This window comes from Mesocricetus auratus, unplaced genomic scaffold, assembly GCF_017639785.1.
Source record: "Mesocricetus auratus isolate SY011 unplaced genomic scaffold, BCM_Maur_2.0 Super-Scaffold_100023, whole genome shotgun sequence".
Taxonomy (NCBI): domain Eukaryota; kingdom Metazoa; phylum Chordata; class Mammalia; order Rodentia; family Cricetidae; genus Mesocricetus; species Mesocricetus auratus.
Window position 1 is genome coordinate 30,106,420 of NW_024429204.1, and position 22,477 is coordinate 30,128,896.

A 22,477-nucleotide genomic window follows, 5' to 3' on the forward strand; every position below is an offset into this window, starting at 1 on the left:
GTTTCAAACCTAAATCTCTATACATCAGTTAAATAATGCCTTACCTAACTACTTTTAAAAATACTGGTTATGTGTCCCTCCTGGGCCAAACTCACAAACACCTTTGTGGCCTCACCCATTGTCTTTTCAGACTTCCCTGCCTTACCGCTTCTAAACTGCTCTGAGCCAAACATTACTAGCATCCTTTATTTCTCCCACATATCTCTCTCTCTCTCTCTCTCTCTCTCTCTCTCTCTCTCTCTCTTCAGTTTCAGAGACTATATTAACTCCTCAGAAACACACTCTAGATTCTACAGATTACAATAATACCACAATGCTTAGTAGTACCACACAAGCCCTATGCCCAACCATTTACAGTGCTTTTCAATTCTCTGTGGCACACAAGTATACCACTGCCCATCTGCTAGGTCATCAGAGACCTACATCCTGGTGTTCCTTTTCCCTAAATTAGGGGAGGTACCTGTTAAAGAGCCCTTGCCAATTCTCATCACTAAATTTACAGCAACACAGCATGACATGAGCAGTTCAAGTCATACCCTTCTGGCAGCCCTGGGCATAACTGCAGGTATAGCCACTGGAGCAACAGGACGGATGGATTACTTCCCTAAATATGTACCATAGGCTTTTCTCACCCTTCAGCCTATCTAGAATGTTACTTCTATGTAATCAGTCAGGTATAGTAAAAGTTAAGATTCAACAACTTCAAACAGACCTTCAAAAATATAAAGAACAGCTTGATAGCTCTGGCCAGTGGATCACTAATAATCCAATATGGAACTGGATGCTACCTTTCCTAACCCCTCTTCTCTCTGTTTTCTTAATTCTACTACTGGTACCATGCCTTATAATTTTTTTGTCTAAATTCCTTCAACAGCAAGTTCAAAAAATTTCTAACCAAACTTTCAACCAGTTGTTATACAGGATTATCAGCCCCTAGCTAAGGAACCAGAAAGCTACAACACCTGGACACATCTGGACAAAGATGAAGATTGTCCCATGAACCTCGATGCCCCCATTCATCAGGAAGTACTCTAATGATAACACTGCCCCTTTTCCAAACCCCAGTTTTATTAAACAAAAAAGGGGAGAAATGTAGGGAAAAGGGGCCAGTCAAAGAAACACACCCTGAGCAGAGCCAAAGAAACACATTTTGGCCCTGCAACCAGAACCAAAGAAATGTACCCTGACCCTGAAATCAGTGCCAAAAGAATACACTTTGTCCCTGGAATCAGAGTCAGTGAAAGAAATGCACCCTGGCCCTAAAATTGGAGCCAAAAGGCTAAAAAGGACCAGAGAAAGAAGCACACTTTGGCCCTGAAACCAGAGCCAAATCTGACCCTAATCCTGTGCAGAAAAACTAACCAATCCTCGAGCAGAGCTCCAGCCAATCTGAGCTCAGCACTAAAACCAGACCAATCCCCACCCTGGAAGCCCTATATAAACCCTGTGTCTGTTCATGCTACCTGGCTGTCCTCTGCTACTCTGGAAGAGGGCAGCTGCTCACCTGGATTCTTCCCTCCCATTAAACCCCTTGGATGAGCTTTGGGTGAAGATCTTCTTTTGCGGCAGCCATAGAGCAGAGGTGACCCTGGGCAGAGCAGAGCAAGCAGAGCTGTAACACTTTTGCCAGGGAAACCTTCCCTGGGCAGCACCAAGTTGTTAGCACCAAGTTGTTACACTCAGCTCTCGGCTCTCCATTCACCTAGAGCAGGGCTGACTGTAGCAACTTCTCCCGAGAAGCCTCCTGCTGAGCAAAACTGCTACACTGGGCGAACATCCCCAGCTGGAAGACCCTGTCCTGCTGGAGCAGATCTGATACACTGGAGGCTGGGCTGTAAGCTGCTAAGCTTATTACAACCTGTGGTGGTCCTTGGCTCCCCAGTTCCAGGATACTTTTCCACCTGAGCTGTGCAACACTCAGTATTCTGTGACTCCCTAGTACCAGAATACCTGACCCATCCCGATCCAGCCGAAATACCAACAATCTTTCTACTCCATACTTGGCTCATCAATATGAGTCTCTGTGTTGGGCTGAGGGAACTTCAGTTAATCTGTCTTTGTTGCCATGTATGCCGCATAATTTTCTAAGAGTACAGTGGGAAGAGGCTTGCAATCTGATCTGTGGCCAGCTTCTCTAGCCCATCAAAACTTGTTGACCTTCTTGAGTTGACTTTGTTTTGAATATCTTGTTCCTGAGTAAGTACAGGGACAGATGTTTCAAGAATTTCTCACAGCCTCATAAAGAGACCTCTGGCTTCTTTGTGTGTGTCATAACCTCCAAAGCATAAGGAAAACTATCAAGTACAAAAGGATGTCTCTCTAAAAGAGGGAGGGTTGTGTGTTCAGGACTTTCCTGGGGAAGCTTAGATGCAGTACTTCTAGGGGAAGGCACAAATGATTCATAAGATATTTTCCCTCAATGCAATATTCCTCAGTTGTATAAATACTAAAAGTCTCCCAAGTAAACACTAGGTAGAGATGAAAGCAAAAGGTGGCACCATGGCCAGCATGTGGCCCAGCTTTGCTGGACAAAGGTCCAGCAACTGTGCTGATTTTATGACATTTGCCGTTCTCATCAGATACGGCTGTGCCATATCAAATGAAGGTAGTTATGTGCTAATCTCATAGGGTTGGGGTGAACAGTACCTGGATTAATACAGGCGAGAGTTTTAGAATGGTGGTTGTGATGTAAGGAGACATCACTGTCATCATCATCATCATCTCATCATCATCAACATCACCAACAATACCATAATAATCTGGTTTACTTGCTTGCTTAGCATAGTCCCAGACTGTGAAAAGGATCCATGGTGAGTTGGGGGTAGGAAACCTTGAAGCTTATACTTTGTGCATCTCTTGCCAGAAAGTGAACCCAAGGCTAGTGAGGGGAGGGATATGCTCCCAGCCTGTCACTTGGAGTAATGCAAAATGTCCCTTTTGGATGACAGCAAGCAAGGCCACTGTTGAAAGACAAGGACTTCTATTAACAACGAGCACAAAGGAGTTCAGCTTATTAACATTTGACTTTGCAGAAGGGGAGAAAAGGGTACTGAGTGGGTCTCAGAATCAGATACGGCTTCAGGAGACCTTGGCAGGGGTGCCGTTGGTAGAAAGATACTCTGGAGAGTCCTCCAGTTTCAGGTAACCCTGAAATAGACAGCAAAGACTCCAACAGCTATGAGAACATCAGTGCCATCAGTGTTCCTTCTGACAGTTTTGGGAAGGACAGTTTTAATTTGCAACTCTAGTTTGTTTCAGATCTGGAGTTATAATCAAAACTTTTTTACCTCAGGCCAAATATGATTTACTATACATTAATCTCTCCTCTGATTTTCTGAGTTACACACAGGAAACAGTCTAGTCCAGGGTCAACTTGCACAGAATATGATGTCCCTGTCCATAACTGCTGCAATTTGAATAATCACCACTAGGTGCATTATATGGAGCAAGGTGTCCTGAAGCACATATTGGGGCTATTATATATGGGACAGTCCTAAACTGTGAAATTTCATGGCTCATTAAAATGTGAAAAAAAATTCCAGAAAGTAAGTGTAGAGTTGCCAGTATTATCATGTTTGTTTCTTTATAAGTGAAATAAAAGATGGAAGACCAACACAGAGAGAGAGAGAGAGAGAGAGAGAGAGAGAGAGAGAGAGAGAGAGAGAGAGAGGGAGGGAGGGAGGGAGGGAGGGAGGGAGGGAGGGAGGGAGAGGGAGGGAGGGAGGGAGGGAGGGAGGGAGGGAAGGAGGGAGGGAGAGAGAAAAAAATCCCATGTAAAGTCACAAATAAGATATTTCAGTATATTTTCTACACAAAATTAAGATGAGTCAAAGTGAGATAAATGTTGTTCTTCATAAGATGGGTAAGGTGAGAACTTGGTTGTGTATCCTACCAGGGATATTCTGTATATTCCAGGTCGAGCACCACACAACTCAGAGCCAGTTATTCTCAACAACTATTTTGATCATGCCTTTGTGTTTTCCCTTCCCTAGGAAGCAGGAAAAAAATTGTAGGAGGAAAATTGGCAAATTCCTTCTATAATTTGCAGGGTTCCCAGGGAGTTCAAGCAACCACCTGGTCCAGATACCTAAAGTTGTGCTTTGACGGTCAGCAGGAATCCACTAAGCTTTCTCCAGGGACCCTTGCTCAAAATAAATCACTCGCCATCTCATTCCTTTCAGTGTTGTAGCATTTCATACATTCCCTCCAAGGAACTACTTTTCAGGGAAATATTATTATTGGCTAAAGTCCTGTTTGGCTCAAATATCCTCAGTTTTTAACCTAATGACCCAAATCTCAGATGCCTTCCAGGATCCCATACTAATTTAATTCCCAATGTTCTGTTTTTCCTCACATCCCATCAGACTCCTCTGGAGGTAACAGCTCCATACACTTTCTGTGTTTGAGATGACCAGGACAGTTTTCACCATGTGTTCATAGAATTCTCTTTCATTCAAATTTATCTGATACTTTCTTCGTGATTACACAGGGTGGTGGCATTGGGATGGAAGCCTACGGAGGTCTAGCACCATTTCCTTCGTGTATCAGGGAGTAGTTTGTCCTTGTCACTGTTGGCATTGGCCAAGGTCACATGCTGAGCAAGTGTTTTTCCCGTCACTAGGCTCTGAAGTGGTTTTCCCTGCCCCTTTCTGTATTAAGTAGTTCTTGAGTGTTAGTATTCAGGCATCTGTACTGGCCAACATTTTATATTCCTACATTATCTGAAGTCTTTATGGACACAGATTCTGCCATATATACTTCTTCTCAAATCACTCTATTCATGTTGTACTCCTGTCTATGTGGGGAAGTTGGAACACATTAGAGGACAGTCTTGGGTTTTGTTTCTCAGGAGCTATTCTTTTCCTTTCTTTTCTTGTCTTCCTTCTGCTAGTGTTCAGGCATCTGTACTGGCCTGTCCTTGGGGTTCTGACAGGATACTTCCTCAGCTGCAGCCACTAAGAGCACCACCTGTGCACATTCACTATGTTCCCTTTTAAAAGAGTCCTGCCCACCTCCCATCCTCTCTCTCTTTCTCTCTGTCTCTCTGCTGTCTCTCCTTCACTCTCCCTCTGTCTCTGTCTCTGTCTCTGTCTCTGTCTCTCTCTTCTCTTCTACCACTCCTGACCTTAGAGGCCAGTCTCCTCTCTCCCCTCCCCCTTTTCTCATTCACTTCCCCCCCCATTAAAAAAAAAGCTCCCTGAAGCTCTATTGAATGACGCCTCTCTCTCTCTCTCTCTCTCTCTCTCTCTCTCTCTCTCTCTCTCTCTCTCTCTCTCTCTCTCTCTCATGCTGCTTCTTAAAATAACAACAATAAGGAAGTCAGGCATAACCCGCACATGGGGACTGGAGTACTCTGTTTGCTTGAGAGGTGGAGTCTGTGGTGTTTACCATTCTTCTCTACTAATTTATGCTTGTTCTCCTCCACTTATTTATGTATTTGCATCATTAGTCACCACTAAGTATTTACTTTATGCTCAGTGTTTGTGTTAGTTACTTTCCTCATTGCTACATGTTCCCAACAACTTAATGTAGGAGATGTGTATTTTGTCTCATAGTTTGGGGGAACATAATGTTGTGATAGGGATAGCACCACCAAGTGCTCACTGTTTGACAGGGAAATCTTACAGCTGTTCGTCACATGATTTAGCAGATTAGAAAGAAGAGAACTTGGACCAAACTGGTCTCAAATGCACCAGTTTTGCAAGCCAGTCCTTACCTTTCAAAGGTCCTAAACCTCCCTATCTCCTAGGGACTGGGTGGTAAAACATATGAGCCTATGAGTGACATTTCACACCCAAACCATAGCATCCTACCTCGGTTCCCTGACATTTATAGCCATCTCATTAGGGGAGATGCATTCAGCCCAACTTCAGGGACCCACATAGTCTTAACAGTCTCTGCATTGTTCAAAGGCCCAATGTCTCTTCTGAGACTCAAGGCAACCTTAACTATGGGTCCCTGTAAAATCAAAAAGAAAGTTACATGAACCTAATACGAAATGGTACCATGTAAACATTCTCTTCTAAAAGGACTGGGAAACATGGCTAGGAAGTATTGACCAGAGCAAGACCCAATCCCATTAGGGCAAGCACCAAAACCTGTAGCCACATCCGTGTTCCTCATCCTGTCTCAGGGGAATAGCATCCAGGTTCCCAAGAGCTTGCCTAGCTCTGATGCTACACATCTGTAGGTTGTAGCACACATTTGTCTTCAAGGCTGACTTCACTCACTGCCTGAAGATTTCCTCAGCTTGACCCTTGCTGTCCATGTTTCTGTCAAGGTTCTGGTTTCCTCACTCCTACCAGAATGTCCCTCTAAGATCTCCTTCTGCATATAAAGACTTCTTTGGTCCACATTTCTAAACCCTTTGATATTCTTCAGAAAAACTAGCTCTAAATGCCTACTAGATACATGGTCACATTCTGTACAGTAATGGCCATGCTTCTCAGGAACGCAGACTACCTCTTAATTTAGTCAGATCATCTTAAAATTTACTTTTATAAAGGCATAGTTTATAGGTGTTTAACTATATATGCACAATACAAAAGTTAAAACATAGTCAAATGTTCATCATTAGTACTGAGAAAGCAACTAATTTTTCATAGTAATCTCTTGTCCTGGAGCCTTTCTGTAACCCTTTATTGTTGCCAGGGACTTCAGGTTGGGGCATTTCTTCATAGACAAAACATCATCCTAAAGCAAATGCTATTTTTTCTCTTCCGTCTCGGTCTGTATGCCTTGTTCTCTTTTTTCTTTTCTCCCATAATCATCATCACCATCATTATCATCGTCATCATCACCATTTCTCTCTTTCTTTGTCTTATCCACACTTCTGTTTTGGATTTGGATGGCAGCGAGAGGTGAATTCTTGCGTTGTCCCTAATCTGAGGAGGTGAGCGCTGTGTCTCACTCCAGTAAGTGTGATGTCAGCTGTAGGTGTTTTGTAGCTGCCCCTGATCACATGGAAGGGTGCTTGTTTTATTCCTAGTACTCTGGGAGTTTTGTCATGAATGCATACTTTAAAAAGCTTGCCTTGCATTAATTGTCCTGCTCATATGGTTTTCTTTCTTTTACTTACCTTTCTGATGATTTATTATATTTTTTTTCAAATGTACAAATATCCCTGTGTACCTACAATAAACTCATTCAGCCATGTTACATAATCCTGCTTATGCGATGCTGGTCTTGTTTTGTTATTTTGTTGTTGTTGTTGTTGAAAATTTTTGCATCTGTATCTGAGAAATAATGGTTTAAGCTTTGGGGGAATTTCTTAGTCTAGTTTTGGTGTTGGTCTGATTATGACCTCACAAAAAGAATTGGGAAAGTGGTCATTCTACTTTGACTTTGTGAAAGAGAATTGGTGTCTTCATTCCTGAAACATTTGTAGAATTTAGCAGTGAAATCATTTAAATCCCATGTCATTTTAGGAAGCATTAGTCATTGATTCAACTTATTTAGTGACTACCATAAGCACATTCAGAGTATCCATCTCTCTGTGTATGAATTTTACACGTTTTTGTCTTTTCCAGGAAATTGTTCTGTTTAATCTAAATAATCAAAGGAAATTATTCTTAATTTTTCTCATTGTTCTTTAACAGCTAGTGCATCAGTAACAATGATCTCTCTTTCATTTCTGATATTGGTAGTTTCTCTTTTGTTACTCAACCAAGAAAAGTTTTAACTGTGTATTGATCTTTCTTTGTTTTGTTTTGAGACAGGGTTTATCTGTGTAGCTGTCCTGGCTTCCTGGAACTTGATTTGTAGATCTGGCTGGCCTTGAACTCACAGAGATCCACCTGCCTCTGCCTCCCGAGTGCTGGGATTAAAGGTGTGCACCACCACCACCCCGCCATGCATTGATCTTTTTAAAGATTGGTTTATTTCCTATTTTTTCCTTCTTTCATGCTTACTGATTTTTTATATATTTTTATTCTTTCCTACTGGTTTAAGCTTAAGATTTTCCCTTTACTGTTTTCTGACATAAGCCCACATCGCTAATGACAAATCTTTCTTCTTATACAACCCACGTGTAGTAAAATGCTGTAACCCCCGCCCTCTGTAGCATTACTTCCTCAGCATCCAAAATTTCTGACAAGTTATATCATCTATTTTTTGTTGAAATTTTTCCTCGTGTAAGAGGAGCTGTCATGTAGGGCATTACGGGTCAAGGGCATAGCCTGGCAAAGGGAAGACAGGGAATGGGAGAAGAGGATGTTCCTTGCTCTCAGAATACAGATTGATTTCATCTGATACTAGCAAGAGGAAGGGGGGGTAAGAAGCTAGACCGTGGACACTCTCATGTGTCATGTTGAACCCAGACATTGTCCTTCAGCAAGAACACAGTGCTTTGCTACCTAGGATCCACTAATGTGGCTTATGGGGACCAACTGTCCCTAACCCACTGTGTCCAGCACTGAGGGATGCTATAGAAGCCTACACTTGAAAGAAAGTGCTAACATGAGCGTAATTCTCTCTGCAAGGTCACACCAGGCTGCCATCTGCTTCTGGGCATGCTCAGAAGTGTCTCCCACATGGCACACAACATGGCCAATATGTCTGTCTCCCTCTCTGAAGGGGCAAGGTAGGTGCAGTAGGATTCTAGGGTTTTTTTCTACTCAGCTCTTCCAATGGTTGAGCAAGATTGCACTCGCTTATATTAAACTGTCTTCTACTTTAAATCCCTGGAGGGGTTTATTTTCCTGAAACACACCCAGTTTTCAATATAAGAATGGATCCAAGAATCTGATATGTGTTAGGCTTCATGTCCGGTAAAAAACTGAATGTTGTGAGTGCTTGGCTAATATTGGCTTTTTGACAAGGCATTGCACAAACAAGATGTGCTCAGAGGACCATTAATTGGTTTATAAGAAAAAAAAAAAAGGAAGGGAGTAGAGAGTCCAGAAATGTGGGGCCAGGGAGGATCAGAAAAGCTGATTTTAGATTCCAAATGGCAGATAATAATATTGATAAAACCCTTTCTCTGAAAGGGCAAACAGTCTGATCAAACACTGCTACCAAGATCAAGTTTAAAATGTGGTCCTGCTGCTTGACTCTGAAAGTGTCAATCAATGTACCGTGAAATTGGAAGAAGACAACAAGGGGTAAGAAAGCCAAGAAATAGCAGATTTGAAAAATTTAGCAGCTGGTGCCAGAGAGATGACTCTGTGGGTTAGAGCACTTTCTGCTCTTCCAGAGGACCCAAGTTTGATTCCCAACACCCATGTCAGTGACAATAAACATTCAAAACCCCAGCACCAGGGATTTTTATGCCCTCCTCTGGCATAAAAGTGTGTGTGGCATACACTCACACAGATACACAGACACAGATAAAAATAAATTCCTTCAAGATAAACAGTCCCCTGAGGTTTTGCAGGAACCATATTACAAAATCAGACCGAATAGATCCTTGATTATTTGAAGCTCAGAGCACCCATTGGTCCTTCAACCTTCTAATAGCAAACAGTAGGCTACACAAACTCCTTGATCCACAAGTCCAGCTTCTCTCCAATACCTACTACCGTTGTATTCATGGAAGAAGATGAGAAATGAAATCCCTCTCCCCAAGAGATCAAAGGTGGGACCACAGGACTTCTGTCCACAGAGTAGAACAAGGTTTGGGGGTATGTACAGCAGGATTTCTAGCTTGCTGTGGGTACTCAATTGTGTGGGTTTCTGTCTCCCTGAGAATGAGAGATTGTTTTGTTTAACTATGGAATTTTGTCCCCTACTCCTATACTGTACATAAAAAAGGAGAAATAACCCACAAATTTAGTTTTAAAGTGCCTGGACCCATAAGATACCCAGTGTGGTCCTCATGTCCTTTGCCAAACAAGGAGGCAGTATCCATTGAATTGGACCACTGAATGACCAAGAGGAATAGAACCCTCTTCTGGTAACACCGAGTGGTGAGATGAAGTTATAGATCTGCTTGTTACAGCCACTACAGTTAATCATCTTGAATAACTAATTGATTTAGAAGCTGAAGTCCCAACCCATAGTGATGCAGAAAACGCAGACCCTGAGCCCAGATCTCCTGACCCTCATTCAGCAAGTTTTCTGATCTGATAACATGCCCTGTGCCAAATCTAAAGTGACCAGTTACTCCCCCAAGGCTTGCTTTTGTTCGTTAGAATAATGAGAGGGCTTTGTTGTTTTGCAGCCATCCATTCTTGTCTCTCTTAGAAAGAGCGATGGACGCATCGTCCACTGACCCAATTTTTCTCCCTCTACCATGTTGAAGGATTTTATGAAGGACTGTAACTACACAATCACCCTCCTCCTTTATGAGCTGAGACAACCTGCCCCCCCCCATTACATTTACTGTCCTCGCTTGGAAGGCGCTTTTACGACTCTGGGAACGATTGCCTCACTCTTGAGGACTCGGGAGTATCCCTCGGTGCTTCATATAACTTGTCACAATATTTTTAACAACAATTCTTCTTGTGTGCTGCCATGAGAGCCTCTCTCCAGCATCTCCCCTGACGGCACTGTTGAGGGTTGTAGCAGCAGGGATCATCTTCTTGAAGCAGCAAGAGGAATTTCCTCCGGCTATGCCCGTCACAGGCCTCCCTACTCTTTAAATTCACCATTCCTACTCTGCTCTCAAACCTCGAGAGTTCAGGTTAGAGTGTGTTGGCCTGGTGCTTTCACTGCATCTGAACAGAAAAGAAATAAACCATTCCGCTAGAGGGTCTGTGGTTCAGAAGATCAAGAGCAAAGAAATGTCCTGACCCAAAGCAACAATGACGTGAATAGCAACATTGATTTGCACAGAGTTATTACATGTAATGCATTTCTACTTGGTACAAGAGGCTGGAGAGGCAGTATTGTAACTGGTGTCCAGTCTTCAAGATTTAGGTCTTACTGGCCAGCCTGGGAAGTGTCTGGGCTCCCTCCATCACCCCCACTTTATTTAGAGGCTTTGTCTTTCTTTTGTTCGCATTCAATATCCATAGCTTATCTCTCTTGCAATATTTATCTGCTTTGAGAACAAAACAGCCATTCATCTCTGAATCCCAGACACCTTAACCAAGTGCCCGGCATGAGACGAGCAATCAATATTCATTAATCCATCATTGATTGAGCACCTGCCTTATGCCAGGGCCTGTACTAGGCACGGACGACACAAGAGTGAGTGACACCTGCAAACCACGTGATCTCAGAGAGGCTTAATATTAGTATGAAAAGCGTTAAAAAAACGAAAGGGGGGCACGGCCAGGTGTAACATGGTCATTACCACGGTGAATCGCAGTGAGGGACAGGTAGATTTTCTCTTTTTTTTATTTTTTTGGTTTTTCGAGACAGGGTTTCTCTGTATTGTTTTGGAGGCTGTCCTGGAACTTGCTCTTGTAGACCAGGCTGGTCTCGAACTCACAGAGATCCACCTGCCTCTGCCTCCCGAGTGCTGGGATTAAAGGCATGCGCCACCACCGCCCGGTGGGACAAGTAGATTTTCAAAGAGCCTGTCAGAGAAAAGAGGTATGGGTCAAAACCTGAACAGTAAGAAAGAGGGTTCAGAATAAATCTGATGCGACAGGAGCAAGCCTTAAAACATGGGGGGAAAAATAACCGTGATGCCAAAATAGGACGTGCAATAGTATAGGCAACGGAAGATGAGGGCTGAAGCCATGGATTTTTCCCTGAGAACAGTGGAAGCCACTGGAGACCCAAGCAGGGAGCCACGTGATTTGGTTCATAGTTTTAGAAGGAGACTCAAACTGGCTGGTAGGAAATGGCTGACCATGACCACGGGGGAAGGGAGGGAGGGTGTGTCTGCTTCAGCAGGGCCAGAGGGCTCCGAGGAAGACACGATGGGAGGCTGTGATGTGATTTTTACAGGAAAGCTGAGCAGAGCATGGCGTCCCATTGAGGTGGAGATAATCCAGCCCAAAGCACAATATGCCGTCTGTGGAGCAGCTACTTCCTGCCAGCGCGTTCCGCTTGCCATTTCACCCTTGCGTTTATGAAACTTTGTTGGATCAGCCTATACAGCGGGTATTTGGGAGAAGGAATTATTTCAGTGCTTGAGAAGCGCCGTGCCGGAAATGGGTTTATCCAAAGTCTTTGAACTTGAACCTAGATACCAGCAAAACTTGATGGCTGGTCCGTGCCACTCTGACGATGATGAACGACATGCCGTGTTATAGATCTCAGCAAGATAGAAATCCCAAGGGCTTTATTTCCCTCCTTAGTGTACTATAACTACATGTAGTAAGCTTATGTGCAGTCATCACGTCCTTGACACTGGCCAGAGAGTGCTGTTTATCAGCTCATTTAGTTCTTGACAGCCCATTGTAAGACAGCAAAACTGGTTAACTCACCCAAAGTCACTTACTTACAAGTGACCTCGCATGGTAACAGTAACAGTAGGTAATCTTCAAGAATCTCTAGGTAGTGGAACCAAATTTGGAAACCCCCAATTCAGTTAGGCAATGTGCTGTAATGATGTTCTGTTCCCCGGTGATACCCAAATGGAACCTGAGGTACAGAATCTGTATTGTCCTTCACCGTGTTGGGTATCCTGCAGAAATCATATCAAGCCCTGTAGGACATGGACTGTGGATAAGCTCAGGCTTAGGAGTCAAAGGCCATGCAGACTGGAGGCTGTGACGCTGGTGAGGTGGTCTGCTGAGACTCCAGCTTGCTGTGTGGGGAAATCTCCCCAAGGACAACAGCCCTGTAGCCCAGGGCTCACCTGGGTGGCTCGGCCCTCAGTAAGCACATCAAAGAGCCTGAAAAGGCATTCCAGAGAGATCTTTTCTGAATGACACAGGAGACCCTCCCCCAGAATGATATTGAAAACGTTGCCAATAAAAGTGATGAACCACTTTTGCAAGTGACCCAAGACTACAACTTTTTTCTTCTCCCTTGCCAAGCACGGCATCCCCTTCATCTGTCTTACATTGTAATCAGATTCAACCTTGATAGAATGAAAGCAGAGGTCACGCTGAACAAACTGGCACTTTACGTGCTTGGGGAAAGGCTCCTTTGTAGCAGGGAAATTACAGCATTTCTATAGAGCGATTTTTCTTAAAAGAGCAGGTTGCTTTGTTCAGGGGGATGCTGATTTCAGCGCTCTGAGGAGATGGCCCGTTCACACTGTCGACCTGCAGAAATTTGTGGGGTTCCTTTTGTTTGTAGCAGCCTGCATATATTACAGGGAGGGTGTTAAAATAGAACATACAAGCCATTGTCAGACAGTCTTTTGATTGTCCAAAGAATGCCAGACAAAATGCAAAACGATTGATTCTCTCTACATTTTACCTTATGCTGGTGTCGTGTGGGAGTTCTGTGAAACAGGGTTCACCAGCTCCCTGTGGGTCCCAAGACCCGAATTTTGTCCCTAAACCTGATGAATAATAGCCTAGGAAAAGAAGTATCACATTTAAGCAATGGTATTCCTGAGCATAATATCAGACCACTGTATAAAATGAAAACACCAGTGCCACCCAAACCAAACCCTGACCTTTAGCTCATGTTTAAGAGGGAAGGACTCGCAAGTGAGCCTTCAATGCAGAGAAACCCACCGTATGGAGCCAGGCCAAAATTTGTGTGCTAATACCACAAAGCAGAGTGTGAAACTATAAGATGTGTTTGAACACTAAATAAATAAATAAATAAATAAATAAGCATGGTTCTCTGTCGATCAAAACACTGAGTGTGTCATGTCTCAACATGAAATGTTATCAAAAATTAAGGGAAGTGTTTCATTTTCCTAGTGTCAATTTTAACACTTAGCAATATTTTTGGCATTGTAATTACTGTTTTCATCCCATTAGGCCTTTTGTGAATAGGGATGTTTGTCTACAATTCTAATAATCACTTATATTTTATGAACAGATGTATTGCTTCATTAGACCTGATTGTTTATAGATAATATAAACGTTTTTGCCAAACCAACTAAACCTCATAATTTGTGCTTCAAGAGCATTTGTTTCTCACTCTTTTCATATGTTGTGAATGAAATTAGCATTGTCTTTTTTTTCATAAAACAGCTATATTTGTGGATGGATAAAAGGAGACTTTTAATCTCCCCTAGTATTAAGAAGGAATCCCACTGACATACTCTTTAATTGCATTTACCATGTAGAGTGCTTTGTCATCGAAGTCAGCAGGCAAGGGCTGCATTCATCAAAGCATCATACTGCCATTGTGTTACAGTCCCTAAGACATGGAGGTAAAAGTTTGATTAATGGGAAAATCATAAATGTGTGCACAGAACCAATATGAAGAGGGGGGAAATCCATTCTTGTAGTATCAGTAGCGCTTTGATTTTAGCTACACTGAGAGAGACCTAGAAACGGTCGAGAGGAAAAGCAAGCCATTCTGTATCCACGTTGCAATCCAGACTGCCCAATAAACTCCATTACAGTGAGCCCTTGGGATGCCAGAGTGTATGTGTTGCTGCACTAGACACTCACTATTGCAGCTAATATACCCTCCCTCTCAAGACTACTGAAGGATGAGATGAGAATTGTGTGTAGAACACCCAGATCATTGCCTAAATCCTTGCGTGAGTTCCTTGACTGCTAGCATCTCTTATCCAACCTGTCTATATACTGAGATTGGGCCATGGGCACAGAGGACAGAGAGGGGTTCCCTTGTATTCAGAGCTGGCATGGTCTTATTTCTGCCTTGACTCTCTGAATGTCCCCACTGCCTAGATGATGTTATAGCCTATCAGTGTGTGCATTTGCAAACGAAATCCAATAGCCCAAACTACAGAACATTTGAAATGCTCTTGGGTAAACTGTGAGGGGAAACATGTTGGGTATTAGGTATGTTAAGAAATAGAAAAAATGAGCTTTTCAAATGTTCAACATTTGTGGTAATGTCTGAGTGACCTAATAAAGTTAGATGGCCCTACGGTTTTCTGTGTTTTACAGGCATAGAATAAAAAGTGTGTGTGTGTGTGTGTGTGTGTGTGTGTGTGTGTGTGTGTGTGTGTGTGTGCGTGCGTGCGTGCTGGCTGCATTCAAGTGTGCATATGGGTGGGGGTCAGACACAGATGTCCGTTCTCTTCTTCGGCACTGTACGCCTTACTTCCCTTTCCCCCGCAACCTCAGTCTGTAGGTATATATGCCAGTGAGATGTGTTTCTTTTTAAAATGTTTTAAAAATTTGTTGAGATTAGGATTTGGGCATGGTGGCCCATGCCTTTAATCCCAGCAATTGGGAGGCAGAGGCAGGAGGATCTCTGCAAGTTTGAGGCCAGCCTGGTGTACAAAGAGAGTTCCAGGACAGCCAAAGCTGTTATACAGAGAAGCCCTGTCTTGGGGAAAAAAATGAGAGACCTGCTGCTGTTAAATCAGACAGCTTCCTTCTCCTTGTCTGCAGGACCTACTGACTTTCAGAGGCAAAGTGTAATTCAAGAACTTACAAAAGCCTGCTTCTCATTAGCAGACACTTAACCACTTTAAAAATTGCATCCCGGTGCCAGATGGTCTTAAGGGGCTGCTAAAAGTGGGACACAAGAAAAACTTTTTTTAAAAAACAGTAAAAATGTTAGAAATCATTAAAATATTGGTACAGGCACAACATTAAGTTCCAGAAATGTGCACTATGGTGTCTGGCTTTTCTGTGGGCATTGGTGATTCAAACATGGGTCCTAGGGCTTGGTCACAAAACACTTCCTCAATGAAGCCATCTCCCCAGACCTTATTTAAGGATCTCTTTACATCCTTAAGATTAACAAAAACCCTGAAAAAAAGAAAGAAAGAAAGAAAGAAAGAAATGCTCTTGGGTAACAAAAGCAGATCTGATTTAAAGAGTTGTTGAGTCTTTTGATGCAAATACCTGTCACAATCCCCATAGCTGAGACAATGAGTGTTTGAAGCAGTATAGCCCCGTCCCTGGGAGGTTGATTGAAACACCACTCAGTGGAGATGGAGTGGCTGGTGCCCTGGTACTGACTGTGGCCAGAGTCAGCCTGTGAATAACTGCATTTGCCACAGGGGACATCAGTTTCTCACTGAAAGGGACTCAGAATATTTGTTCCCTCCTGGACAATGAGCTCAAGGGTCTTTCCTGTCTCCAGCAAGCTGTCTTTGGGAGTGAGGACCTTGCTGTCAAGGGCCTTCTTCTCCTTGCCTGCAAATACATGACTCAGAACAGATGAGATCTGCACAGCCTTGCAGCGTAGGCAGATTCCAGTTTTTCAAGCAAAATCTTAACAATCTAAGAAAAGTCTGAACATAGAAGTGCTTACTGAGGCCAGTGGTTCTCAACCTGTGGGTCATAGCCCCTTTTGGAGGTTGAATGACCCTTTTGAAGGGGTCACATGTCAGATATTTACATTACAATTCATAACAGCATCGGAATTGTAGTTATGAAGTAGTAATAAAAATAATTTTGTGGTTGGGAGTCACCACAGCATGAGGAACTGGAGGAAAGTTTTGCAGTATGGGGAAGATTGAGAATCACTGGTTTAGGTGGAGCAGCTCAGAGGATGCTCAACAGTCACCTTAGCAGCTCCGGGAACATCCATCATTCCATTTGGTCTGAAATCCCCAGATACATAATCCTTGAGTCTCAGGTACCTGTGGTTCTGTGTCTCTCCACCTCCCTGTCCTGTCCTATGACCGCAAACAAATCCCTGAGCTACGTGCTCTCTTGGATTTACTTTGCTTTGAGAGATCTTTTTTCCTCTGGGTTGTCTCAAATTGAAAGGTAGAACACTTTTCTTGCAATGGCTTGGAAAGTCATCATTTAATAATGGAATCAGCCCCCTGTTCCTCAGGGGCTACCAGCTGCTTTTGCTTAACCTAGACAAACAACAACCAAAGGATAATGGCGCTAGGCTAATGCGAGTGAGCTTAAAGCCTTTGGAGAGCAGGAAAGGAGGAGTTACCATGGGACCTTCTCTGCTGCTTGCTCAGACAAGAGCTCTGGAGCTCCTGAGTCATGAGGTCTCTCACAGGGCCACAAGCAGCCTCTCACTAACCTTCCTCTTGACCCACACCTCCACCACCATCTCTTTTTAGCTCAGAAGATTCAAAGTCATACCCTTCTACCACCAGCACCTGTTACCCAGGGCAAGTTAGCGATCACCTGCATAGAAAAATATTAAAGTGTCATTTTGGCACATCTGAAATATAGTGTGTAAACTTAAATTCACTGCATAAACAATAGCAATACCAAGGTGTTGAGAGAGACAGCTAATAAGAGGAAGAGAAGTAAGCATTGAGTAGCGTAGTTAGGACAAGCTTGACTGGAATGATAACATTTAAGATGTGGCTTAAGGATTGATAAGTAACTAATGTTGGGCAGCGGTGCATGCCTTTAGTCCCATAACTCAGGAAGCAGAAGCAGGCAGATCTCTGAGTTCAAGGTCAGCATGTTCTACAGAACAAGTTCCAGCACAGCCAGAGCTACAGAGAAATCCTGTCTGGAATAACAAGACAACAACAACAAAGGAGATTCTAGGCCAAAGGAGCATGCAAAATGGTCCTGGGTAATAGAAAGAGCTTGCCATGGACGATAGTAGACATTAGAACGATGAGGACTAGAGAGGTAAACTTGAAGTGAACATTTAAGTCTTTGTGAGCTGTTACAATGAGTCCAGATGCCCCGCACTAAAGAGGAAAGCCGCTGAAGGACTCCAGGAGAGCAAAGACAAGACACAAGAAATACTTTTAAATATCCCTTTGGTGGTGGGTAGTCACTACTGTCTGGATCAAGGGTAGAGTAGAGGGAGTCAGAACGAAATGGCTATATGTTATGCAAGAGATGATGGTGACATTGAGCAGAGCAGCAGGAAAGAGAGGGGAGGACACATGTAGATTTGCAAGTGCATTGGAAGGGGCATCACCCAAGTTTGCTAACTGCTGATGGATTAGACAAGGGATGAGGGGGGAAGGAAGCATGACATCAGGTTTCTGGCTTGAACAGTGACTGTCATTTCTTAAAAATGAATGATGAATATAGAGGACTTAAAATTTGACTAACTGTAACCTCTTACCTCCCCCTCATCAAGAAATAGATTCTGTGATATCACCCATCATCTCTCGTCACTATATTGGCTAAAGTACAGCAGAAATTATCAAATTGTCACAGACAAGGACCCCCCCTCAATTCTCTGTAGCTCACATTCTCAAGTCCCCAAGTCCCCACTGCTGTGGTAGCTGTGACTGCAAAGCAATGTACATAAAACTTTGGTGGTTGAGAAACTACATTTGAGGCTTGTGAACTCTGAAAGTCAGAAACTTATCGCCAACACAGCAGATAATTCTCATCAGGGGTCTTGGAGATTGAGGGCTAGGCTGACCAAAGTCTATTCTTCACATAGTGGGATAGCTGGACTTTGAATACCTCTAATTCTATTACTATCTAATCTCTTTATACGTTTTCTCCACAGGATAGCTCCAGAGCCACCAGTCACATGCATGTTAATCCCATACTCAAGCTGTGCCTTGGGAAAGGGAACCAGGTCAAACTTGTAACACATTTTATAAACTATCCCTGGAAGTTGTTCAGCATAATTGCATTCATTAGAATCAAGGCACTAAGGCCATTCCAGTTGTGCCATCTTAGACAATGATTTGTAGATGAAAATTCAGTTCTCCTAACTCTGGAAGCTGGGCAGTTGTCTTAGTTAAAGCTTGTATTACTGTGAAGAGACACCATGACCACGGTAACTCATAAAAGAAAACTTTCAATTGGGTGGCTTATGGTTTCAGAGTTTTAGTCCATTATCATAATGGTGGGACATGGAGGCATTCAGGCAGATGTGTGATGCAGAAGGAGCTGAGAGTTCTACATATTGATCTGTAGGCAACAGAAAGTGAACTGTCTCCCACACTGAGCATAGCTTGAGCATAGGAGGCCTCAAAACCCACCCCATAGAGACACACTTCCTCCTACGAGGCCGCACCTACTCCAACAAAGCCACACCCACTAATAGTGCCCCTCCCTATGATCTTATTGGGGCCAATTCCATTCCCACTACCACAGCAGTCTAAGATCAAGGTTCTGCAGACACCAGCTCTTCATACTCATCCCTGAGGATTATATTTCAACATGAACCTTGGAGAAGTCACAAACATTTAAACCCCATTCAAACCATTGATTCCTATAGTTTGTAAAAATATAGCTATCACTAGGTAAGATGTTTAATGAACTTAATTTTGCCGTGTTGAAGACTGGGCATTTATACCTAGCCTTTCCCACCAAATTACCAGAGATGGGAACTTCTCTACATCCAGAATAGTCTATCCGATGGTTATCCTCTAATCCAATGTACTTCCCACCTCCAAAGGCCCTTGGAAAAGATGGATCACCCACCTGAATCTCATCCAGTAGGATGTAATAACTTGATGGTTGTGTTAAGTCACTGAATTTTTGAATAGTTTGTTTCGGAGTGATGGTAGTTAACCATAGTACTAGGGAGAGTTAGGTGTTTTTGGAGACAAAGGATGTTTGGTGAGAGTAAAAACTCATTAAGCTGGAAAGAAACGAAGACAACCAGGTGACTAGAGAAGCCACACTGGAGTGAGTCGTATGGAGCTGTTGAAAGAAAACAATGGGTATTGCTGCATTTCTGGGCTCAGACTGGGGACATTAGAAACACCGAGTCACACACTCTACAGGCATGACTGTGTCTACACAGTTGCTCAGCACTGGAGTGAGTCGTATGGAGCTGTTGAAAGGAAACAGTGGGTATTGCTGCATTTCTGGGCTCAGACTGGGGACATTAGAAACACCGAGTCACACACTCTACAGGCATGACTATGTCTACACAGTTGCTCAGCACTGGTGGGTGCAGCTGCAGGGGGCAGGGTGGTTAGTTCTCTGAGCCTTGATCCCTTCATAGATGATGAAGAAGTCTTAGCACACATGAATCAGGACTCCTGTAGGAAACAGTATCCTGCTCCTGTTCTCCACCTTCTCATGATGGCATAAAAAACTTCAAAACTAAAGCTTAACCAAACATGGAGCCCTCGTTATTGGTATTAATGAAATGGAACACATGGGCTCTTTTTTATATTATACTTGTACAAATAATCCCTTTGAGAGACAAAGTCCTAAATAAAATGCAATTCTAAATAAAATTGAAAACATCCCAGGCTCAGATGACTTCGTTTTGCACAAATAACTAAGAAGCCCAGGTTTTATTTCTTCTTTTTACTCAAAATATTGAGGAAAACAATAAATCCCCTTTCTTTCACTTTTCTTCCTGAGCCATATTTACCAGGACTTTTTTTTTTCGTCTGCAATTTACAAATGTGAAAAGCTGCCCCACCATGCTCCCCACCAGAGACTTTGTTCAGGAACAAGAAGGAAGCTGGGCCTGCTGTGTCCTCCTTCTGTTCCTGTCTTCTTTCTCCCACACCGGCAGCACAAAGAGAAGGAAAATCACATATGGAGAAAATCCTTGAATGCAAAACAGAAAACAGACGTACAGAAACCGAGACTAGGGTCACTGGCCCTCCCAAACCGGGTCTTACAGGGAGAGAGAGCATTGAGGGAGATGCCTTATTGAAACTTACTCTTGTTTCTGGGGTACCAGAAATTAATATCAGTTCCCCCTGCTCTGGTTCCCCACGACTCTAAAAAAGATACCTCTTGTGAAAAAAAATGAGACAGTAAGACATAATCATTTTTGTAAGGTAAGTTACACATTATAATGCATTATGGGTATTTGGGGCAAAGGCAGATTTGGTGGGTGGGCAGCGGTGGAGATATATGCAGATTGCACACGCTGTGTTAATCCTCCAGGACCCAAGGGATGCCCTTCTTCCTGGGGGAGAATCACAAAGGCTGTCTGAAATCACTTGGAGGCTTTTACACAGCTGGAAGAGGACAGTTTGCAGCCCAGGAATGGTGTTTGCAGGGGTTTGTCCTGGCCCCACAGTCTTGGGGTTACCTGGAGTCTTTCTTTTGCTGTTGAGGAAGGAGGCGGTGAGGCGGCCCGGTGAACACTGCATGACAGTCAAACCAGAAGTGGAGGGAGGCGCCAGCTGGAGCTGGGCAAACCCGGTCTGAACTACAGAGAGGGCCACTTGCAAATGAGCTCGTCCCTAGCATGGTGCCTGTCACCTCACCGCACCCCACTGCTAGGGCCTTTTTGAAGTAAGACAGATATATCTCCCAGCAGCCAGGCAGAGAGGATCTGAAGGTATAAAGGCTTAGTGACAAAGCACAGAGTTGCTAGTTGTCCCCACTGCTTCTGGAAAATGGAGGGTAAGAGGTGTAAGGAAAGAGACAACCCGAGCTTTCAAGGCCCACCAGGACGCTGATGCTCCTACACCCACGGTTCACCGAGGCTCGCAGGCACAAAGATTAAAGACCTTGGAGCTGATGCCTGCAAGGCTTCTCTTACCCAGCATCAAAGTCCCACCCTCTAACCCCTCCTGGGACAGCACTGTTGGTGTCCTTTCCCCCAGGGGGACATTACCCTGCTGAGTCTTCCACCCCAGACTCAGAGACAACTGGGGAACTTGCTCTGCCACCTGCCGTGATGTCCCCCAGTATCTGAAGGTGATATCTCAGACTCTCTTAGTCACCCTCCCCCCAGATTGCCTTCTTCTTCTCCGGGTGGCCGACATTTTGGACTACACAGTTGCTCTAAGGCCTGGGCTGTAGGTAGATCTAAGTATACCCTGCATCACTATCACATAGAAGTCTCATCCTTCAGGGTCTGCAGGCTGGAATGTCACCTGGTAACCTGGCCGCCCTCAAGTTCTGCCTCTGTAGGCAAGCATGACCCCTTCTTTAAGCCCTCATTGGCTTTGTATGTGTGGGGGGGGGTTGAGGGGTGAGACATCCTTGAGTGTCTTTGTTCTTCTTACCCCAATAAGTCTCTCCAATTGGTCTCACTACCAGAAACTGAGTACTGAGCCAATGAGTTTCACCAGCATTGAGCCTTCATGCCTAAGGGCTTGGCACTTAAGACCAGTTAAAAATGCAGTTCTGGAGGAGTCCATAGCAACTGACAATGAAACAGGAAGAAAGTTCCTTAGAAACAGAGTTCTAAGAGTCACTCTGGACACAGAACCAGATCTGTGTTGGTGTGTGATTGGTGGTGTAATTAATAAGCAGCTTGGCAACCTAAAACGTTAGCGTTTATTAGCTTGTAGTTCTAAAAAATTAGAAGCTCCAAATTGGTTTCACTTGGCAGAAATCAAGGTTCCTGAGGGGCTACACTCCTGCTCGAGGCTCTAAGGGAGCAACCATTTTTTTTTTTACTTCCTGCTTCCCCATAGGTCTATTCCTATAGGTCTATTACACTGCTACCTTCTCCAGAGGTCTACAACGCTCCTTGGTCCACACATCCTTAAAGCCCGTAGAGTAGCTTCTTCCGGTATCTGTCTGACTATCGCTCTTGTGCCTCTCTCCTGCTTCTGAAGAACTTTTATCATTCCGTTAGATCACCCATATAATCTAGGACAGTTTAAGGTCAACTGAATAGCAATTTTAATTCTACATGCAATTCACCCGTTCTCTGTAAATTAACTAACAACGTATCCCAGAAATTAGGT

General features: G+C 43.7%; 1 long non-coding RNA gene across 1 annotated transcript; it reads right to left on the reverse strand.

Annotated features, from left to right (window-relative positions):
• Positions 1 to 20,592: 20,592 nt before the first annotated feature.
• Positions 20,593 to 21,160, reverse strand: LOC121133599. The gene is made up of 2 exons (XR_005870480.1): positions 20,863 to 21,160; positions 20,593 to 20,736 (listed from the first exon to the last, which is right to left on the reverse strand). It is a non-coding gene; the product is annotated as an uncharacterized LOC121133599 (long non-coding RNA).
• Between the last annotated feature and the right edge of the window lie 1,317 nt (positions 21,161 to 22,477).